We start from the raw sequence: 24,456 nt of genomic DNA, 5'->3' as shown, positions 1-24,456 counted from the left end.
CAGGAGCTTTGTTCTGTTCTTTCATTTGGGATGCATTTACTTTTCTACTCATTTTGGCTGCCTCCCTGTCTTTGTTTCTATATATGAAGTAGGAATGCTCTGTCTCATGGTCTTAGTAGAGTGGCCTTATGCAGTAGATATCCAGTGTGACCCAGTGGTGCAGTCTTCCTTGATCACCTGAGCTGGCTGTTCTGGGTGTGTCCCTTGTGTGGGGTGTGGGTGCCCTCCTGTTGTAGTTGAGCCTTGATTCATGTTGACATGTCAAGGGGAGGAAGTGACCCACAGGCTGATTGATTTTGAGGACTGGCCAGTGACTACAGTAGAGGAGCTGTTGTGCAAAGGCTGACACTACTGAGCAGGATTCACTTTAGCAGGGCTTTAGTGCCTGTCCAGTCTGCCTTTTGGGCATGTGATCCTTGGATCCAGCCCTGGGTGGTGCTCTGGTTCAATCCAAGAAGTTGGAAACTGAACATGGTGGCCCAAGGTCTTCTTGAGAGAGATCCTGCCACAGGCCAAGTTAACCTTCAGCCTGTACCCTGTCCAGAACCATATAACATGAGCCACCAAGCAATCTACAGATGGCTGCCACCCACATTTGGCCAAGTGGTTCCATGAGAAGCCAAGCTATGAATGGAGGCTGGATGCCACTAGTGCCAAGCTTGGGGCTGCTCAGCAAGAAGAATGGGACATGCCAAGGCCAGATATTGCTTATTTGGGTCTTGAGAACCTTTGAGAGATTTTAGGAAAATCCACAGCATGAACCAAGACAGGCCATTTTTTATAGATAAGCCACTGGAAGTGGCTTGGGTGGGATGGGGTCTCAGGAGATCATCAGGGTGGGACAACCTTTGTTAACCAGGTTGATGGAGACTTAGATATGGCTGCTGCCTGAATCTACATCCTGGGAGAGGGGAGGGCTCAGCAAAGAAGCACTGGATTCTGCAAGCACTTCTGTCTGGGAGGAAGCTACTCCTTCAGCCCTTATTCTAAAGCCAGACAACTCAGTTTCTCCCTGGCACCTTTCAAGATGCTGCTCAAGTGCATGAGCTTAGAGAAAATGAGTCCATCAGCAGTAAATCTGTAAGTGGGCCCTTTAAGAGGAGATCAGTTTTCAGCTGCCCTTCATCTCAGCCACAATCTCTGTGAATTTTCACAGCCAGAAGTTGTGGGGACTTCTCGTGCCAGCACTGGAACTCTGGGCTGGGTTCCCAGTTTGGGGCTGGGATCCCTTGCTCCTCCAGGGGAACCTTCATAGTTGAGATATACCTCCAAATTATTAAACACCACGTGTGGGTGTAGGACCACCCCATTTCACATCTCTGCCCCTCCTACCAGTCTCAAGATGGCTTCTTCTGTATGCCATTAATTGTAGGACTTCAGTTCAGCTAGACTTCAGGTGATTCTCAATGATGGTTGTTCTGTAGTTTAGTTATAATTTTGATATAGTAGTGAGAGGAGGCAAGCACCGCATTTACCTACTCTGCCATCTTGATCAGAAATCCCAAAGTTTGGAATTTTAAACAGGTGCCCAACATCACAGTACAGTGTGATAGCAAAGAGAATGCCAAGAAAAGTTTAAACAAAAGAAATAGGCATTAAGCAGCTTTTAAATACCAAGATTCCACTTTCAATTTCATTTGATAAAAGATCTTTGTTAGGGAATGAGAAATTTGAGTCCAAGAGATTTAGTAACATGTTTCAGATCACTCAACTAGTGACAGAACCAGAGTCTTCATCTGCTAAGTATCTTTTCTGTCACTCTACACCCAACTCTTCTAATTCTTTCCATCCTGTTGGCACATATTTATTATTTTTTTAAAAATTTACCCATTCTCCTTTCCTCTTTCATCACTTTATAGTTGTGTCTAGAATAATCTTGGTTTAGTTTCTCTACATATTTTATTAAACATTGTTTCTTATCAATTCTGAGAAGTCAATTGCCAAAAGACGTGATGGGTAATTAGTATCATAAGAAATATGATCATCTTCCACACTGACAATATCTTTAGAGACATTCAGCTTTTGTAGATTTACATATTAATTATATTAGTATAAACTAGTACATCCTTATGAAGTACACATAGAGGGGTATAAAAATGAGAACCCAGAAATGAGAAATGACTTGCCCAATGGCTCAGAACTATTTAGAAGCACAAGCAGACTAGAGTCTTGCTTCCTTTCCATTCTTTTCATTTGTCTACTCCAAATAAAGAAAAGGATTGGTGGTGAGGTGTATTAAATTTCCACCTACATGGGAGATTAGTTCGCTTTCTCTTGACATTTCAAATGATTTAGTTCTTATTAAATCAGTCATGCATACACTTACAAATTATTCCTTCACCTTGTCAACCTCAATACTATCTGGCTATAGCAAGACCAAAGGGTCATACATTCCTTCATACACTTTTCTCCACAATCCACATGGTTGATTGCCTTTTTATCTAGGTATTCTTTCCAGCCTTTAAATTTGGACAATGTTTTCAACACAACTGATCCTATTTTGACCTCTCATCAGTCTTACCTTTTCTCTTCTACTGGATTTTTATTCACATAGGCACTTTTCACATGCTAGAATATTTCATTTGGGGAACAACCCTGTGTAGTATACTAACCAAAACCTTGATCTTATCTTTGTCTCTTTGTAGAGACTCAAAATCCCTATCTGAATTATTCAATCTACCAAGCATAGGAGATTGCAAGAAGGGCTAGAAGGAGCCAAACATGAAGTAGACAATAGAGAGTAACAATGGCAAGAAAAAGAAAATTCCCTAGCAATAGCATATGCATAACTCCGAGGTTACATATGCAGACATCCAATTCGATATTTAAAAGATATGGATATAGATACATATGTAGATACAGATATAGAGAGATATATAAAATAAATCTTATGTAACATCTGAACCCCTATTCATTTCATAATATAATGGATGCAGAGACCAAAAACACCCCAAAGTAGAGGGTGTAATATATCTGTCCCTACCACTGGCATAATTGTCATCAAATTCTAAAGATTTGCAAAGAGTTGCATCCATTTCCTTGATTTTCTATCTGAGGGGAGGCAAATAAATGGTAGTGATACTAATAAATCCTGATATATAGCTCATGCTCTTTACCCTACAGTAGACAATTGAGAGGTTAAAGGTATCAATTTCAACACCTGCTGAAGAGTAAGGAACCTCTTTGTGGTATCAACAATTTAATTTTCTATTGAAAACTAGTGTCCTTTAGAAGTTGTGGTAAAAGCCATTTCTGGGTCAGTCATGACAAATGATTACAATCATGTTTCTTTATTGTTTGATTAGGTCACTGTTCACTAATGTCCTGCAACCACCAGTTTCTTTGAGCTGTCCTCTCATACCTGATACCACTTGTGGTGAGCTTCCTTCTATCTAGTCTGGAAAACCAATTGAAGGTAGAAGGTGGTTTTCTTTTTCTACTATAAAAAGAGTTTTGGGTCATGGGTGGTTGCCTTCTCACTGTGCTTTTTGAAAGAAGAGAGAAAATGCCTTCAGTTTGCTGGGAGCAAAAATATGTTCTTTTTCATCTAAAACCATGCCTTGCATCTTACTAAATATTACTGAGAATCCTACAAGTAGCTTATCTTCTTATCTATTTGCAACAGCAGATGGAATGTATAAGGAAAATCTCTTCAGAATGGTGGAGCCTAGCAGCCCAGGAAGTTTTGGGGAATAAAATATCTGACAGCAGGTGACCTGGGTAGACCAGCTGTTTGGCTGTACATAGGAACTACACTTAACAAATTAGGGCAGCTTGTTCCCATAGCTTGTGGGGAGTTGGACACAATTCTATTCCCCTTAGATATTCTGGGCTGCAATGCATTTTATCATTGGAAAATCCAAGCATTTTATTATGTCCTATGCCTCTTTTATCACATGATTTTAGGTTGTACTTGGACAGAACAGTTTAATATGCAGAATTAAAATTGTCAGTCCCAAGGGACAGCAGACCATTGACTCAGAGTCTGTATGTCAGTAGTAGCCTTCCCCTTTGGGACATGGTCAGTTACCATGGTAACTGGCATTCAAGGCTTTTTAGTGCTTGTTAATGTGTAAAAGTGATTTATAAGCATATTAATAATTGGCAGCTCATTAACAGGTGGAGCTCCTGAAATCAGCCGCCTTTGGCAGTTATCTACAGGAATCGAGAGTTGTGCTCCTATTCTTTGAGCTGCCTACCTGTCTGTCTCAGAAACTACCAACTTTGAAAACAAGGCAAAAAGGAAACAATGTATCAGTTGGGTGGGTAGAGCAGGCCACGTAACTAATGGTGGCCCCTGGCTTAGCAGAGTGCTCAGGGACAAATGGGAGGGAACAAAGGTTGCCCACTTCCTTCAGAAAATGCAAATATGGTTCCTTAAACACTTGTTTCTTGGAAAATTCATTAGTAACTTGCATATAAGTTGTTGTTTATATTGGAAGAGCCCCTTAACTCAAAATATCTCCCTGTACCAGCAATCATCAAACCAAATAGTGCAATAGAATAGATGTACTGCATTATTCTCAGCTGTTTGTGTGTGTGTGTGTAAGGGGTGGCAGGGAAGGGTCATGAATTAATGAGTGAATTGTGTGTTGTTTGGGGTGTTAGAGAAGAATAAGGTTGAGAGAGAAATGGGGTGGTTCAATACTCCCAACAGTAGTTAACATACTAACCTTGCTTTTGATTATATTTTTAATAACTGGAGAGACACAAAAGAGCCTGAGAAGACCTAAAAAAACAGAGCTGAGAATGTCAAGGATTGCAAGAGTTCATGAATCAGAGCCACAGATTTTCCAGGTAGCAATTTTGATAGGCTAGACCTGACTTAGATGATTCTGGGATTTGAGGTTGATTCTCCTCAATCCCCCTCTTTTTTTTTTTTCAATTTTTAAAGACCTTTTTCACTACCTAATATTTTTCTACAGTTTTGTCCTGAATAATTATTACTAACAAAATACATTCATTGAAGACTATTACGCATTTATTTCTCTTATCTATAAAAAACACTTTATTGATAAATGATGGTTGATAATGATGATGATGCTTTATTACTTGGGCTTGAGTTACATAAGAATGGAGTGGGAAAATGGGAAGATTATTGGAAGTTGCCACAATGGGAATAATAACTAGAAAGAGAGACTTTGGAAGGGAAATACTCTGGAGAGGGAAGGAATTTAGAAAGAGAGGGAGAGTAAGAAGAAGGAAAAATTGGAGGCTAAAAAGCTGTTGCATATGATTTCTGCAGCTATTTCTTTTGTTTATAGAAAACCTCAGGAGGCTAGGACCAGCCATGGTCAACCAGTGCTGCTTGAGAGGTGGCATAAAGAAAAGTAAGAGTATTAGCAATGGATTGACCTGTAGGGTATTCAATCAATTTCAGGAGGTGTAGAGACCAGCAGTCATGTATATATCTCAAAGCCAGAGGGGCTGATACCCTTTCATGTTTTTAATGTATTTAAAAACATAACTTCTCTCCAACTCAACTAAACACCTAATTCCACTGATGAAGCACCTAAACTGGCAGTTTGAAAATAGTTACTCGGTTGATTAAAAACTACTCTATGGAATTACCTTTGTTTAATAATTGGTAGTTGCTTTTTTTTTAATTCTACCCTCTACAAAGTAGGGGTAATTATTTGATCCTCTCTCTTGCTGGAATTTTTGAACACATTGTAGTTTTCTTTCTGAAGAAAAACCATTGTAAATAAAACTAAGCACTCATATAATTTTTACTATGTTTTAGGCTCCATTTTAAGTGCTTTACATATGATAACTTATTCATTCGATCCTCACAAAAATTTTATAACTTAGACGTTATTATAATATTTGAGACCTGAGGAACAATATTAACCCCATTGTGAGTATAAAAAAAGAAGATAGAAAATAGGATAGAAAAAATATTTACTAAATATTTAAATATTTAAAGCAATGTGGTAGAAAATGATTCAAAATGATTGAAAGACATTAATACACATGTCCAAGATATTAAATAGACCCCGTGTCAGGTACTACAAAGTAAAACACACTTATGTTCTTCATAGTCAAATTTCTGAAAACCAAATTTAAATAAAATTATTTAAAAAGTCAGTAAAAAAAAAGCCATATTATCTGCAATGGAACGAAAATATGCCAACTAAGAGTGTTAAATATCTCCCTGTCTGTTTATCCATGTCTCCTCTAAAAAGGAAAACATATAAAATCATTTCAGAGATCAAAAATTTGCTTCTGGCAGTCCTGTACTACAACACATATTAAAAGAAGTCCTTCAAGCTGAAGAGAAATTATACCAAATAGTACCTCAAATCTGAAAAAATAAATAAAAGACATAAAAAGAGTAAATATCTGAGAAAATCTAAAAGACTTTTTAATCTATATCTACATATTCATCTGCCCATATCTTTCAAAGACAATAGGGCATTTAAAGTAAAAATAATAACAATATGATCAATGTATAGAAGGATTCTTAGCATTAGCATACATAAAACTAAAACATAAAAAATAAAATGCACAAAGGACAAGAAGGCAAAAAAAACTACGCTGTTTGTTAAGAAGCATAATTATTTAAGAGTAGATTGTAATGAATCTAAAATTCATACTGTAATCTCTAAATCTGTACTGTCCAATTGGGTAGTCAGTAGCTACATGTTAGCATTTAAATTTAGGTAGGTAGTAATCAAAAATAAATAACATTAAAAATTCAGTTCTTTAGTTGCATGAGCCACATTTCAAGTGCTAAATAACTACATATGTATAGCAGCTACCATATTTCATTGAAAAGATATAAATTATTTCCATCTTGAAAGAAGTTGTTTTAGATAGCACTGCTCTAGATAAATCACCAAAATAATGACACAAAGACATACATTTAAATATTAAAAATAGAAGTAAAAATAAAATACAAAAAATATATGATTTACCTCAAAGAAGAAAAGAAAAATGGATAAATAATAGCTGAAATAAATAAAAACCAAAGATGAAGAGAGGATATTTAAACAGAATTATATAAAATATTATATTAAATGTTAATGAACTAAATATTCCATGTGAAAGTCAAAGATAAAAGTTATATAAAAAAGACATAATAACAAAAGTTATATAAAAAAAGATTTTGCATGTAAAGATAGAGAAGTTGAAAGTAAATGTAGAAAAAACATTCCACTTAAACACAAAGATTAATAATCTTAACTTTAAGATTTATATTGTTAATATACCATTTAAACTAAAATTAAGAAATTAGTGAGATTATCTTAATATCAAACTAAGTTGACTTTAAGAGAAAAAATATTACTAGGTAATAGGTGAACATTTCATAATTACAAAGGAGTTTATCTATCAGGAAGTCATAATTATAAATGTGTATGCACCCATTTCAAAAATTTCAAAATGCATGAGGCAAAATTGACAGGCTGAATGGAGGAGACAAATCCCCATTTGCAATAACCATTAACCAAAAACTATGTGTATAATTCTACCCCGACAACTGCACAGTCTTTGCGTGTACATTTGAAACATTCACCAAAATAGACCACATGCTAGGCCATAAAAAGATCTCAAAAATATTAAAGAATTTAAATTGTTCAAAGTATATTCTCTGGATACAAATTAGAAAATAATTTTTAAAAGGCTATATAGAAAATTATAAAATATTTCGATTTAGTGAAAAATTTCAAAATAATCCATAAATCAAGAAGAAATCATAAGGGAAATTAGAAAATATTAAAAAATAAATTATAACAAAAGACAGTATATCAAAATCTTTATGATTCAGCTAAAGCTCCACATTTCTAGTTAAAATGTTTATAGGAAAGAGGACTGGTTTAAATTAAATGACAAAAATTTCTACTTTAGAAACTAGACAAAATTAGTAAATTAAGCCCAATGTAAATAGAAAAAAAAATTAACAAATGTAAGCAGAAATTAGTAAAATATAAAAGAAACAGTCAACATGTTGAACATGAAATCATTAAAAAGATGAATAAATTTAACTAATTTCTAGCACAATTTATCAAAAAAGGAGAGAAACTGCAAATTACTAACATAAGAACAAAAAGGGACATTACTAGAGATTCTACAGATAAAAAAATAAACAACTTTATGCCAATACATTCAACAAGTTAGATAAAATGGACAAATTCCTTGAACAATACACTTACTTAAGCTGATATAACAAGAAATGGACAATATAAACAGTCCTGTGACTATAAAATAAATTGAGTTCGTTATTTAAAATTTTGCTACAAAGTCACTCCTGGCTTAGATGATTTCCATAAAATTTTATCAAGTATTTAAGCAAGAAATAATGCTAATTTGCATATTTTTTTCAAAAAAATGAAGTAAAAAGACATTATTCAACCAATATAATTTTATATCAAAACTTGGCAAAGATATTATAATAAAAACTGTAAAGAAAAAATGTAAAGATCAATATTTATGACTACATATGCAAAATCCTTAAAAATATAGACACATTGAGTATAAATACACACACACACATACACACAGAGTAATGCATCATGAACAAAAAATTTAGTCTCAGATATGCAAAAAAAAACCAATAAAATTTGCCATACTTATAGAATAAAGCTGAATAAAACAATCATAAACCTATGTAGAAAACTACATTTGACAAAATGAATATAGATTCTGAATTAAAATTCAGCAAATTAAGAACAGAAGGAAACCTCAACATGGTAAAAAATATTTACAAAAATCCTACAACTAATAGCAAGCATCCTTAATTGTGAAATTCTGTATGCTTTTCCCCTACCTCTCAGAGTAGGTAAGAATGCCGTCTCTCATCATTTGTATTTGATATCTATTATTAGTGGAAAAATTCCCTCCTGTGCAATAAGGCAGGAAAAAATAAATAAAAGCTTAAAGATCTAAAAAGAAGAATTAAAACTATTACTTGTGGACAAATGATTTGTGTATGTAGAAAACTCATGTGATCTACAAAGAGACTAGAACTACTATGTAAATTTAACAAGATTGCAATGTTTGAAGTCAATTAAAAAAACTCTAGTGTTTATATAAGCAATGAAACAGATAATAAAATAAAAATGAATTTATGATATTATCAAAAATATTAAATACAGAGGGAAACAAATCTACTGAAAAATATGCAAGTTTTCTGCAATGAAATTGTAAAATGTTGAGAAATTTAAAAGGCTCAAATAAATGGAGAGCTACACCTATATTCAGTGAAAAAACTTAATATTTAAAGAATTTTTTCTTCCAAATTGATCTACAGATTTAATACAATACCTATCAAATTTCCAACAGGTCATTTTGAAGATAATGGCAGGCTGATTCGAAAATCTGAGTAAAAATAAGAAGGATCTAGAATAGCCAAGACAATCTTTTAAAGAAAGTTAGAGTACTTAACACTATCTACTTCAAGATTAAACAACACAGTATAATAATTGACTTAAAGATATAATACACAGATCAATGGAAAAGAACAGATTCCAGAAATAGAACCACACAGATAAAGTTAATCGACCTTCAAGTTAAGACACCTACTTCATTCAGTGAAAGAAAGAACAGTGTTTTTAACAAATGGTGTTAGAACAACTCGATCGTTATACTCTATAGACAAAATATTAATTTGAGATGAATCCTAGACTTAAATTTATAAAGCAAAGAAGGAAATTAAAAATAACATTTTTGGAACCTTGAGAATAGACAAAGATGTTTTGAGTATGTTTGAAAGCAGATGTTTTCAAATGATTTTCAAAATCAGCAACTCTAAAAAAAATAAATTGAACTTCATCAAAATTAAAATTACATCTCATTAAAAGAAATATTATTAATAAAATTAATGAACAAAAAATAGAATAGATAAGTTTTCATAATACATATACTTTACAACTCATATCCAGAATATATAGAGAATGCCTATAAAGCAATACAGAAAGGCAAATGACCTAATTATAAAATAGATAACTTCAACAGATATTTCACAAAAGAAATATAAATGGCCAATAATTTCTTGAAAATATGTTCAAAATGTCTAAAAAGAGTGTAAAATAATGCCCATAGCAACTTTTATATTCATAATTATACAAATATCCATCAATAGGAGAATGAACAAACAAAATAAGTTATAGTCATACAATAAAATACTGTTATGTAAAAATAAAATAATCACTTGATATAGGTCACGACATGAATAAATTAAAAAAGATTATGAGGGAGAAAAGAAATCAGCTACAAAAATATATATAACTCAATTATTTTATTTATATAATTTCTAAGAATAGACAAAACTAACCTATGGTGGGTAGGCAGACTGAAGGTTGAGCATAAAGTGACATGAGGGAATTTTCTGGGACAGTGTAAATGACATGATTAAGAAAAAGAATAGGCAAGGCACACACTAAGAAAAAGTTTTCATAATACATATATCCAACAGAAGACACATATACAGAATATTTGTTTTCTGTACAAGTTTGCATGTGGATACAAAAATGCTAAAATCAAACTGAATGCTTAAAATCTGTGCATCTTTTTGTTTATATATTACATCTCAAAAAATATATAGACCAACTACCAAGCGTTAGATTCTATGCAATTCACTATAGATAGAGTGGTGAACAAGGCTCTGCTCTCATAAAATTAATATACCTCAAAATAGCCTTTTTTTTAGGCTATTCAAAGACTTAGACCTCAACTACATCCTTCTCATTATGTTAACATAATCAACTTCTTTTTTGCTCAGTGCAAAATATAGTAAAAATGTGCAACATAAGAAATCAGGAATCTTGAGTTTTATTCACATTTCTGTTCTTAACTGGCTTTGTGACCTTTAGTAACATATTTATCCTTAATATCTTTATCTGCAAAACAGGGGTATCTGTTCAATACCCTTTTAAGCCCTACACATGTATTGCTTTCTCCTTATTACATATGCTAAGAATATCATCTATTTACTATGAAGCTGTAAACTTGGGAGTAGGGGAAATTATTCATCATGAAAGAAGACAGTTTTAATTTCTTGTCCATCTCTTGACATTCTATGGTACTCCCACTGAGCTGATTCTTGCAAGGTAAGCCAAGAGTTTGACAGAGATATTGGATTTTGGAGAAACTGAGATCTGACTAGTCTTGCCTTTACTTGAATCCTAAGTAAATTTCTATGGCTTTTTCAATTATGTAAATTTTGAGAAAGAGTGACCAACCCAGAACTCAAACTTTCAAATTAAAAGACCCCAGTTGTAGAAAGATCTTCTTAGTTTTCCAGATGTAGAAAGATGTTTTTTGTTTTATTTTGTTTTGTTTCAGTTAATTAGTTAAGACTCAGAGATAGGAAGGAATCTAAAATCTGTATGCCCATAAAACATTCTCTCTTGTAAATAATTAGAGAACATGCAAGAGTAAATTGCTCTTTTTATGAGGTCTACAGAGAAACATAATGCATAATTTGCTTTTGCTGTTATTTTTAAATTTTACCTTTCACTCGAGTAATATTTTTTGGTTAGAGAAAATAAATCCAACTCAATACTACCAAACCTTTACAGAAAGACCCCTTTCTGTACACCATGCTTCTCACTTTCTCTTAGAATCTGAAATCTCTACTTTTCACTCTTCCTTCATATCCATCCAATGCCTTTCTTTCTGTGCACCACCTTCAATTTACTTCTAACAATCTTTTTCTCCATCCGCCTATACCTATAACCCCTTAATCTTTTGCATCATTTTAACACCTCTTTCAGATATCATTAATTTATTCAGTGATTCATTCCACAAAAACTTACTGAAGTAAAAAAAAACATATGCGAGATGCTATCTAGTGCTAGGGATACAGTCCCTGTTAGTCTGGAGTTTATAGTCTAAGAGACATTAAAAAAAAATTACAAGTGTGATTATTTTTCTTTGCTAAGTCTTCTTGCAACCTTTTTAATTTGGTTTGTGAATGTGGGCTCAGATTTGCTTTTCAGTGACTCCTGGGTTCAAAGCATCAAAATACACCTAGTTTCTCTTTAAACTGCCAACTATCACTAAAGTATTCTAATTGACATGTTTCTTGCTTAATAAACAGTTTATTGGCATTCTAAAAATACATCTCCCTAAGATCTCCCTTAGTAACAAAAATAAAACAAATAGTGGGAAAGGAATAACAGGTATAGTCATTGTCCTGTTCCTTTTGTGGTTCTCTGCTTCTAACTTTTTGACTTGCATTCTCTCATTCATGTATTCACTTATTGATTTACTCATTCATTCATTTATAAATATGAATTTAGTGCTTACTATGAGCCAGGGAGTATGCTAGATGAATAACACATATTCACTGTCTTAGAGGAGTGAAGATTCAAAAATACTATCTCAAAACTGTTTTGGCACGATAAACATAACTGTCTTGGCCAATCAAAAAAAATGGATTTTTTCCAGTCTGTTTCAAAAAGCTGTCCTTAAAATAGATTTTAAAGAATGTGAAGGTTAAAAAAAAAACACATTTTTACTTTTGAGGTCTTCCATTAAACAGTATTTGATGTGTGTGTGAATGTATATGTAAAAATATATATACATATTTACCTTACATTTCTCTTAGTATCACAGAGGCCTTTTCAAACTACCTTTGATATAAACTACATTCTAAAACAGCCTTTAAAGTACACAAAAGATGACAGAAAATCACTTCCAGACAACATATTCCATGAAATTTTTAAAGCGCAGATTTGAAATGTCTTCATTGCATCTTATAAAAATACAAAATATGACGGTGACACCTACACACACAAAATCATTCAATTTAGAAGAAAGTGGCAATATTTTTGGTTTATTTAATTCATATCAGAAATGATTGTTTTATTGTTACAAATAGTAACAGTTATTCCTATTCCTCAGTGAGTACTTATTATGTTTGAAGTTCCTTTAAGGTAACAATTTATTCCATCAATCTACTCTAAGAGAATATTACTAGTATTATCTATATTTTACATATGAAAAAAATCTAAGGGAAACAGAGGTTAACTAACTTGACTTTAAATACTGAGCACAAAATATCACACAAGATAATAAAATTTGTTATCAAAGCCACAAAACCTTCCCCAAAGAATCTTTAATAACTGACAATTATTTTTAAATAATGAACTGTAGTAAAAAGCTCTAACTAGGTTATTATGCTGAGTGAAATAAGTCAGACAGAGAAAGATAATTACCATATGATTTCACCTACATGCTGAATCTAAGGAACAAATAGAACAGACTCACAAATATAGAGGATAATCTGGTGATGACCAAAGGGGAGGGAGTTGGAGGGCCGGGGGGATGGGGTGAAGGGTTAAAGAAATACAAATTAGTAGTTGATAGGGATGGGGAGCACAGGATAGGGAATGTAGTTAGCATTAATGTAATGACTAGATGGAGAGCCAGAGGAGATAAAGAACAATTAGGGGGATTATTTTATAAACTGTATAAATGTCTAGCCAATGCACTGTATATTTGAAACTAATAAAATAAAATATAAAATAAAATAATAAAATAAAATAAAAAACAGAACAAGGAAATGATTACCAAAAAAAGTTATAAAAAAGGTGCTTAAGGACATAACTTTTATTCCTAATTTTTTCTTGTCTTCACCTTCTTCTTTGCATTTTATCAATTACGAATTTTTCCTCTTCTCCCTTTTCTTGATTTAAAAGTTATAAATGACTGCTGTATTCTAAAGAAGGGTTCAAGTACAGCATTTTAAACTCTAAAGAGGCAGGGAATCTATACTCATTTGAACAACAAAAAAAACACTCATTTGAACAACAACAACAAAAACCCCCTACTTATTTATTTTTATGTAATTATAAATGGTCCTCTAATCTTTTAATTATTAATTGACTGTATAAAAATTTTAAAAATTACGACAATCTCTGCCATTTTTCCATAAAGCATTTTGCATTTCCCTGAGACTTCTGTCCTGTGCCATCCCATGGAGAGTCACTTTGCCCTTTGTTATTTTTCCTGTATCATCCTGCAGATTCCCTCTACCTTTGTTATTTTCCCATGGTGTCCTTATCTACTTAAGCTATATGCTCCTTTCTCCTAATCCTCCTCTTATACCCATTATTTTTCAATATTACTATCCTGGTTTCTTTTGACACAAAGCCTTAAAAGCCACTTCTTATATCTGTCTGTGTTGCCAACTTTTCATGTCCCTGTCATTAGCGATACCTTAAATCTCTGACAGCAAATGTCAAAATCTCCCAAACTGCACTGTAGGCCAACTTCGGCTAAATTTAATAAAGTATTGGGCAACTCTCATTAAAATAATTGGTACCTACGGGACTAAATGGTATCGATGGGGTCTAAATCCAAGATACTGGCTATCTCAAAATACAGGGTTGACTTTGCATATCATCTTCAAACCAAATTAATTGTTCTTAGATTTTGACCAATAATTGTCCACAGATGAATGGAGGATTGGTTTTAGTCTTCTCTCCTAAAATTTTAAGTATTACCCATAGTTCTATCCCAAATAATAGAGTTGGAATAGAAAATAGAAAAGGTTAGAATTTAAAAAGTACTTAAAAGTCTGCTTAGTGCTCCTTCTCTACCAATTACCAGCAAACTTTTGACTTTTACTTTCTAATCTTAATATACTTACATTAGAGAGAAAGTTCTTAATCTCTCCACTATTTTTTATTCTGTTGGCATTTTAAAAATATTCTTTTTCTTCCTCTTTAATTACTAACAAATATTGAATAAATTTCCTTTTGAAATAGAGATTACAGCAGAATTGTACAATTTAGCTATAAAATATCAAAATGATTTTTTAAAATGTTTTGTGAGCATTGGTTTAAAAATAGGTTTTTGTCTTCTTAACCTTTAAAAATGGTTTGAAATGTAAAAGGACAAAGTGATCCTTAAATACAGTCATAGTCACATCTGCCAGAAGCTAAAAATATCTCATTGGTTTAACAGGCTAAAATTGTAGCCACTATGAAGTTCTAATGTTATTGTAAATGCCCTATGATGGGTTACATGGGTAAAGTAATGTGTTTGTAGAACTACATGGTAACTCAAAGAGACACTGATATACTTTACTTTGCACTTTTGTTCCAGACGCCGGAAGGAAACATTTAATCCATTGGATTTGAGACATAAAAACTGTCTTAATAATATTTGTAAGGACTTGAACAACATTTTCCTTGGTTCCAGCTCTTCAATTCAGCCATACTTTATCCTATATTTTTAAACTGTGCCTTTGGAGACATAGTCATAGTGCCTAATGTGTCAAGTTCATGATTTTAAAAAAATGAATTTTGTGAAGTACCCTGTTCCAAATAATTATGACTAGAAATTCTCTTGGCTCCTTGCTGGGCCTTGAGCTGTAAAGCAGATGTTTGAATGGGGACTATCAGACTTCTCTTACCCAATATCTTTCCTAACTACTTTCATCTCCCAAATTCCTACCATAATTCAGAAGTTACTGGGTGTTACATACAGTAACAAAGGCATAAGAATGTAGAACTCAGAGGTTGCAAAGTAAATCAGAGGGGGCCATGAAAGAGTACTGGATAAATAATGGGGCAGATTTAAAGGATGCAAATGGGTCCCCCTAAAATTCATATGTTAAAGTCCTAACCCCCAGTACCTCAGATGAGACTTTATTTGTGAATACAGTATTACAGATGTAATTAGTTAAGATGAGGTCATTAGAGTGGGCCCTAATCCAATATGAGGTCATTAGGGTGAGCCCTAATCTCCCTTATAAAAAGAGAGAATTTGGAATAAACACAGGGAGAAAACCGTAAGAAGATGAAGGCAGTGATCAAGGTGAAGATTCGACAAGTCAATGAATGCCAAAGATCATTAGCACACCACCCAAAGCTGGAGAGGCGCACAGGGCAGATTCTTCCTCACAGCCATTAGAAGGAATGAGCCTCGCTAACATCGTGATCTCAGACTTCTTCCTCCAAAACTATGAGACAGTACATTTCTGTTTTTTAAGCCACTCAGTTTGTGGTACTTTGTTATAGCAGCCCTAGCAAACTAACACAGGCAGCCAACTTGAGAGGATGACTTGTAGACAACTGGTACAGGTACAGATGTCAGAAGAGAAGAACAGCCTGGTATAAAATCCAAACCAATGGCAGGTACCATGGCAGAGACCCAGCTACACTGAATGACCTTTCCTCTCTATGGCAGGGAGAAGATTAGATCTTAATTACTCAGAAATCAAGGCATTCACAAGATAGCGGCAAAGGCTGAGACATAGAAAAGGTTAAGTTATGTGGATAAATACCAAGAGAAGAAGGCAAAAGCAGCTGGCTCCAGAGAGAAAGCCAAGAAGGCAGCAAAGTGAAGTTCTGACTTTAGAGTCTCAAATCTATCACTGACTTTAAGATGTATACAGTGGGGATTATTGGAAAAAATAAGGAGTTAAATACAGAGCAAAGCAGTATTAAGAAGGTTTCTATAGCGACTGTGTACAGAAGTTTGAAGAGAACGAAGGCAGAAAGGGTACAACCTTGGGCTCATTACTTAACTCTAGCTTCCTCATCTGCAAAATGGAACCATGCATTTAATCATTTTATTAGATTTTTGTGAGAATTACTGTTGATAATCTATGTACAGTACCTGATATAGTAGCCCTTGGATAAATGCTAAAGGCTCAGATGTATATATAACTAGAATTTATATATTCCTTCAAATTAAATGTGAACATTAACATTTCTCCTTGTCCCTTCTTGTCAGTTCTTCGAAAGCAGTACCTGTATAACCCAGGCTTGATTTTCTCCCAGAAAACACCCAATTATTATGTAGAATGAAGAAACAGACATCTGAATTACACAGGTGAATTACAAACAAATGATAAGGAAGAGAGGGTGCATGCTGATTCCCTTTTGCCATTCCCCAGCCCCAATGTCTGTTATCCTTTCAACCTAAAGCTGCGCTCCAGACAGAATCCATTGCAAAAGAGTCAAAACACGCTTGTAAATTTGGGTCTCATTTGCTCTAATGAGGCCTTGCTTTTCCTCAGTTTCTAAGGGAACATAAAGCACCAAATGACATGACTCAGAGGGCAGATAACACTTCTTTAATATCTCTCCACATGCTGACCTATTTCAATATTATGCACTTCTCAGGGATGAGAAGCTATGCAAAGACTGGAAGAAAAATACCTGAGAGGCTGCCTCCTCCTGGGACTGTTTCAGCTTTTCAAGATTCTAGGTCATCCCTTTCCCTGATATTTGGAGTTCATTCCCATGGGAAGACCAATCTGTTCATACACACTTTTAAAAACAAAACAAAACAAAATGAAACAATTATTGTTCATTTGCAGTCTAATAGAAACTTCACCCCAAAATAAAGCTTCATATGAAGCTTTTCTTCTTAAATTTCATTTACTAAAAAGAGTAAGGTACATTAACTTAAGGTAATTTGATTAATTTTGAGTTAAATAATTGAGACGTGTCTCCTGAGAAAGGCATCATTTAACTGTTTACAAATGGCCAAACAGAGAAAATGAATGTTGTTGAAATTTGTCTGGAATGGGTAAGTTTGTCTCAGAACTGAGATGAATCCTGTGGTGATAGAGAGACTGACCAGAAAACATTCCTGGCTTTTGGCGGCCTAGCTGCTTCTGGAACAAAGAATATTGCTCTTTGAAATGACTAGATGAGGATTTCATCATGAACTGCCTTCAAGTGTCAGGAAACCTCTTCTGGGTAAACAGATCAAGAAACAGATGCAGGAAAATATGAATTGAGACATTAGGATCAGATGCATGTTACTTTTGCAGAGATGACAATGAGTCTTCATGTGATATGAGTGATCAACATGGATAAGGTGTCTGAAAATAAAGAACTCTTTCCCTAAATTAGGTTGTCTTGCAGGCATATCGTCATAATCCCAAGCAAGTCATTATAGCTTTTTTAATCTTACCACATCTTTGCAGTAAATGTACAAGTTTCCCAGAATGAGGGACTATGTTCGATAGGCTGTGGCCTCACTGAAAAACATTATACAGGAGACATCTGCACAATATAAGGTTTGAAAGAATGAAGTAGCTTCAGAATATGCTTTCAAGATTACCCATAAAGCCCTCTCCTTGTACTTCATTTTCTTTCTGTTTCTTTCAGATTGGAGTGTTTGCATGTTTAGTGAGCCTCTATATGCAGATGTCTTTGTATACATGTGTGCATATGTTGGGTTTGTACACATAGTGTTCATGCGTGTGTTTTACCTGTGTTTATGAATAATATCATTGGCTCTTTCCAGGCATAAATTTCCTATGAGGGTACTGGTTTTTTCTAAACCCTGATATTAAGAAAGACTCTTTCAAAAGCTGTCTATATCTGCTGTTAAAAAAGTAATAACTATCTTCTCAGTCCTTGCTATCTCATTAAAAAGCATATTAAATAGGATTTGATTTTTTTTTTATTTTGAGGGCCTAGAAGTCTCTTAAAACAAGGAAGGAGACTTTAGCACAGCTCACAAACATATTAAGCAATGTGTGCAAAATGCACACAAATGTGAGAGCTAGTTTGCAGCTCGACAGCTATCCCCCTGCTATGCAATAGTGGGGGGATACGGTTGATGTTCATCTGAATACAAAGCTTTACAAAGAAGCTTGGCAGAATTTTCCATTGGAATAGAAAGGCTAACTTACTGAAAGATAAATGGTTCAAGGAAGATACGAAATGGCAGCTGAATCCAACTGGTAAACTTGTTGCTTCACAAGATCCTATATTTCCTATATGTACAAAAAAAAATCTTGAGGAGAAAGAAACTGTCTCAAGGTGGATGAACACTATAATAAACCCACTGTAACAACGTTCTCAAGAGCTGATAGGGGATGGGTAAAGCACATTTAAATATAAGTGATATCAGGGGACCCTAAATATAAAATTGTCTGAAAAAAAAAAAAAGAGTAGAAAGAAAATTTTAAAATAGGAAAAAAATGGCAAAAGAGCCTTGAATACTGCTTCCTGGTGATGTATGCAGATCCCAAAGGCATCTACTACATGTAGCTGGAGGAAAACACCTAAAATAAACCCAATACCTGAGCTCCAAGAAGAAATTTGCATTCCAGAAGCCTTCAGAGGACTGGATAATCCTGGAGTTCTCCCAGCTGGGCATCATTGGGCAGATGTTTAAGTCGCTGGATCTGAGCCTGATTGTGGAGTCCATTCTCGTATTCTACAGGGACAAGCCCATTGACTGGCTCCTGGACCATATTCTGTGGGTGAAGGTCTGCAACCCTGAGAAGAACGTGAAGCTTTGGGACCCACAAAAGGCTTATCTGCGGGTCCGCTTCAGTCTATCCCTATTCCAGTTTGTGGGCACTCAGTCCTTGCTGGTTGGCGGGCAAGATCCAAAACTGAAAGCCAAGGACTTGGGGAGGCTAGCATTGTGGGAAGAGCACTTCAACACGCCGGTGGAGGTGAGCATGAGCCTCCAGACCTAACAGCACTATCCCATGGAGCGGCGTCCCTGCTTGGGCATTCTTCTTGCCCACCAAAGTACGCTGCGGAGGACTTCATCTACTTCTGTCTCTTTTGGCTGTCAGGTCCGGAGCAGTTCTTGTTCCGGATCGTTTCTTGTTCTGCAGCAGGAGTAACTCTGACCACCTGGCTGCAAGCTCTTCAGCACCTCTGTGGAAGTGCTGCCCTTTGATAACCTCTAGTCGGACTAAAGAGATAGGGGTGAGGGCCGCTCAGCCACACTCTGGTGCCTTCAGAGCTCTGATGGCCACCGCCCCTTCAACAGTGTGTGGCAGAGGGCGGGGTGGAGGCTGGCCTTCGGCCCCTGGAAGCACTGCACCTTTCCATCCAGACAGACTCACAGATGTGGGTCATTCTGATTGGCATCTTCCTTAAAAGGGCCAACTAAGACCAGGGCTTCTGAGGGTGCACTTCGCTGGCCTTGACACCCAGGAAACCTGGAGGGCCATGTGTGGCCACCCCAGCCTGAAGGGTTCTGCCTGCTGTTCTGCTCGCAGCCCTGGGTTCACCGCTGGCCTGGAGTCCCCCGGAGCTGGTGCTGCCTCGCCCATGAGGCCACAGGAGGAGGCAGGTGGTCCCCATGCTGTACCTGAGGCTACCATGCCAACTGTAGCCTTTACACCCTACAGCCTTGAACTAGGCAATTTTAGAAGAGCTTTTTCCTGGACGCCTTATGTCTCCGGCAGATCAGTGGAATGCATATACTGCATTATCTGCTGTTTTTATGCTTGCATACACTTGATTTTTTTCACATAAGTCCACATACACTTTTATAAGAGCACAACTTATAATAAGGGGTTAATGAAGGAAAGAATAGTTTCCTGGTAGTCAGAGTATGGAAGAGCTATCTGCCACATCTAGGGTCAAAGTCTTGCATATCTCACAGGGTCCCGGGATGACATCGTTCCTGATCTATGGGCCACTTGGAGAACAAAAACTGTATTTAAAATTAGAAGCTACATCTTGCTAAATCTAAGGTTTTCCACAATCATTATTCTGACTTTTCCTCCTAATTTCCATCTTTTCTTGGTGACTTCTCAAGTCATTTTAAGAAGATAGAGGAAGAGAAGGAAGTTAAGGTTAAATGTAGTTTTCTTTTAAGTTTGAAGTTCAAGAAGGTAGAAGCTGTGATTATTTTAATAAAGTATTTGCATTGTGTTTTTTTTTAAACATTTTATTTGATATATTACACATGACTCAAATGCTATATATATAATTATAAGATTATATTATTTCAGGGGCAAAATTCAACTTTAGCCTCAATTTATTTAGTTTTAAATTTGTGTGTGTTTGTGTGTATTTCATTTTCCCAAACAGATTAGAGAGGGGGTTGGGAAATAAGAAAACTTTTAATTGGTGCATTCAGCCAAGCAGTTCAGCAACAGAACATTAATTTTATTTTAATAATATGATTTTAATTGAATATTTTGCTAGGGCTGCACTAAATTGGGTCTGTGATTCAAAATTACATTAAGAAAGATTACCCTTCCCCCCAACCTCTTCTACAACTAATGCCACCCACACTCCAAAATAACAGGTTATCCTTTTGGGAAAAAGGCAGAATTTAAATTACTATTTCTTGGAAGATTCTTCAGGATAATGGGATAAGTATCAATAGACTAGTAAGTTATTGTTTCAGAGTAAACAAAAATACAATTGAAATACAGCTTCACTTTCATACACGGTGGCACTGATCTTTCACTGTTCACTGAATTCTATTTTCTCCTCCAGTAATAGGATTGTAACTAGGAACCTCCCCTTGTAGCTAGGTGTGTCTGAATGACTATGTCTTGCCAATAGCAAATGTGATATGGTTCACTGTCAAACCAAGACTATTATAAAATGCGGTGTGTCTCCTCCATGATTCCTTTCTACTATTTCACTTGCTGTATATTTACTATGGCATGGTTCTGTGGGATAGTGGAACAACAAGATGGGAGGAACCTGGTCCCTTCAGGACCATTTAGAGTAGAATTTTTCTGTTCAGATGAATACCTATCCAGGCATATCTGCTGTGTTAAACTAATGAAATTTAGATGTCTGCTATTATAATCTAATATGACCCACCTATTACGTATCCCCCTTTATTGTGTTATATTTCTTAATAAGTATAGAAAGCATAAAATATCTATTGGTAAGTTATCTATTTCTTTTGATGTTTTCAACAAGGGCCAGCTTGGTATAGCAGGCAAGCATTCTACCAGTGATTAGAAGCCCAAGACTTTGAAAGTCAGAATCTTTTCCTTCTCAGAAACATTTTTTAAAATGCTAAGTATTTTGACTGAAAAAAACAATACTGAAAAAAGAAGACTATAACCTAGCTTGGTAAATAGTAAATTAATCAATAAATGAACGAGTGAGTAGTATGGATGGGTGAATAGACAGTAAAAAGGAGAGAGAAAGTCTAGGATTTAGGTGAAGATGCAAGAGAATCAACTCTTTTCTCAACTTAGAAGTACAAATGATACAATAATGGTGCATCTTCCCATGAAATTACAAGAAGAGTATGGCATTTAGCATCAGACAGATGGAAACTGGCATTTGTTGAACAAGCACAATATGTCATGCACGGTACTACATGTTTTCACACACAATCTTATACTCACCGTTTCATAAAAACCCTTCAAGGGAAAAACCATTCTATCAACTTTTTACAGTGAGAGAAAACTGAGGCTCAGTTTCCATCCCTGGATTATACTGCAGGTATGTGGCTGAGTCAGAATTTGAGTTAAGTATTTCTGATTTTAGGGCCTATGTTATCCAAATTTTACTTCTTATGGGAACTTGGTAGGTAATCCTCTAACTTTACTTGTCTCATCTATAAAATGAAAATAATATCTATTCACATTAACATAGTAATGTATATATATTTACCTGTATAATTAAAATTCAAAGTGATTATTGTTATCAATACATTAGGGAAAATTACTGTAATTTATAAGCATCAGGACTTCTGTGTTTCATATGAGAGTGTTTTGGATTAGATAATACTATTTGGATTTCAGAAGTAGAAGGAGTAGAAAAATGGGAAGAAAAGTCAGTCTGCACTCCAGGTCCCTCTGGTCTTGCTGGGTTTCCAGAATTCAAATTGCTACACTGCTTCCAAAGCCTGTTCTCTTCCATCCTCATTCTATGTTCTAGACTTTCTACATCTTTGCAACCTCATATTTTTATAAAAATGCTTCTCTTTGTTGCTATTACTTTGTGGCCATGTTCAAAAGTGAGGTAAAAGCAGCTCTTCTAATAAATTAAACCACATAATTGAGTGATGTTGTATTACTATTCAATGTCTTTTTAGAAGCAATGTCTAAAGCCTAAGAGTCATTATAAAGGAGATATTTCAGGTAGTAAGGAGGGCTATGGCAAGCATATTTTGGGACTATGATGCTGACTATGATTAATAATAAGAAATAGTTATTATATATTGAGCACTTAACATGTACCAAGCCATGTATTGTTTTACAGGCATTATATCATTCAATATAAATAATAAACATATGAGGTGGTGTTACCAAGGAAAGAACTGGAGTGGTCAAATAGCTTGCCTGAGGTTACACATTTTATAGAGAGCAGTGGCAAGTCTTCAATTCAATCTGTCTGTCTCCCAAAACCACACTCTTAATCACCATGCTATCCTCTGTTCCGTGGGTAAACTACCTAAGTGTTATTTTCTAGGTATTGAGATTAAAAATAGACTGTTCAAATACTTTGAGCATAGAGAAACATTTATGGGTGAGATAGGGGATGAGGGACTTGTCTACAGAATCTTAAATCCAATGAATAGACCCTGAATAGTAATAAAATGTTGGTGCTAAAGTGTCTGCATGCTAAGAACTTCCATGAAATTTAATAAGATGTCCAAAGGGAACAATAACAACTGTTTGTGTTGATTCCTTAATGTAACTAAAGACATACCAGATCTTCAAAATGTAGGAACAATACTGTGTTCTGAGAGATTGCCATCTTGTGTTTACTTGTTAAACATAAAGAAGGCCTCTGGCCTTTAAAGGAATAGAGACGCCTGCTAGAGATAGGATGCCAAGGCATATGAACGGTACTTTTCAAGCATCTGCAGGGGAAGATTGTAGCAGGGAGCACATATGAGTCAACTTTTGGAAATAAAAACAAACCAAACACCTGGTACATTTTTACTTAATTTCCATAAAAGGTGTTGGTGCCCTATGACCTCTCAGAATATGTACGGAACGGAAATATAATATTGAGATTAAAACAGAGAACTAAAACGGTCCTTGAAAGGACAGGACAAAGTACAATTAACCTCTGGGTTAGAAATGACAAATCAAAAAATAAAACTTTTCATATTTTTAAGGTTTCTTTGATGGGCAATAAGTGAAGATTTTGACTATGTTAGAAACGAAATAGTATTTTAGAACTATCAAGCATATAAGTGGCTTTTTTTATTGATTCGATTTCATATTCTAATATTTTTTCTCTCCCCCTACAAAAGTGGCTAAAATTTACTTTAAAATATAACATATTAAAGTTCGGTCAATAATTCCTGGATGTTTCTTTTATGACCTTTCTTTTCTTTACATTAAACATTTTTATTGCCATTATACCTCTAATATCTGGAGTCTAGGTGTAAAATAATTTTGAAACTGTATTTATATGATTATGGGATACTGGACAGTCCTACCATTAGAGATAATTAACCGCAGAATCAACAAAAAGGATGGGAGATTAGGAGTTAACAACCTAAGCCAAAAAAGACCAACTGATTTAGACAGAAAATGTCAATCATTTCTCCTTTGCAAATGAAGAAGGGTATAGGTACTCTTCCAATAGGACATTAAAACAGAATGGTCTTAAAGATATTAAACCAATAATTAATTATGAAAATACAGTCATTCGTCCCACTAGATTACAAGTATCTTGACAGTAGCCACTATACATTAGTTATGCATATGGCCTTACTATCTGGTCCTTAGGAGTTAAAATTATTGTATTGGATAGGAACTTGGTAATGGGAGTGGGATGTTGTGAATAAAAAAGG

General features: G+C 34.8%; 1 pseudogene; it reads left to right on the top strand.

The window, feature by feature from the left end:
- The first annotated feature begins 17,486 nt into the window (after positions 1-17,486).
- On the top strand, positions 17,487-20,356 carry LOC118601718 (annotated as a pseudogene).
- Positions 20,357-24,456: the final 4,100 nt, after the last annotated feature.

This window comes from Rousettus aegyptiacus, unplaced genomic scaffold, assembly GCF_014176215.1.
Source record: "Rousettus aegyptiacus isolate mRouAeg1 unplaced genomic scaffold, mRouAeg1.p scaffold_m13_p_4, whole genome shotgun sequence".
NCBI lineage: Eukaryota > Metazoa > Chordata > Mammalia > Chiroptera > Pteropodidae > Rousettus > Rousettus aegyptiacus.
This window is presented reverse-complemented; position numbering and strand designations above follow the sequence as displayed.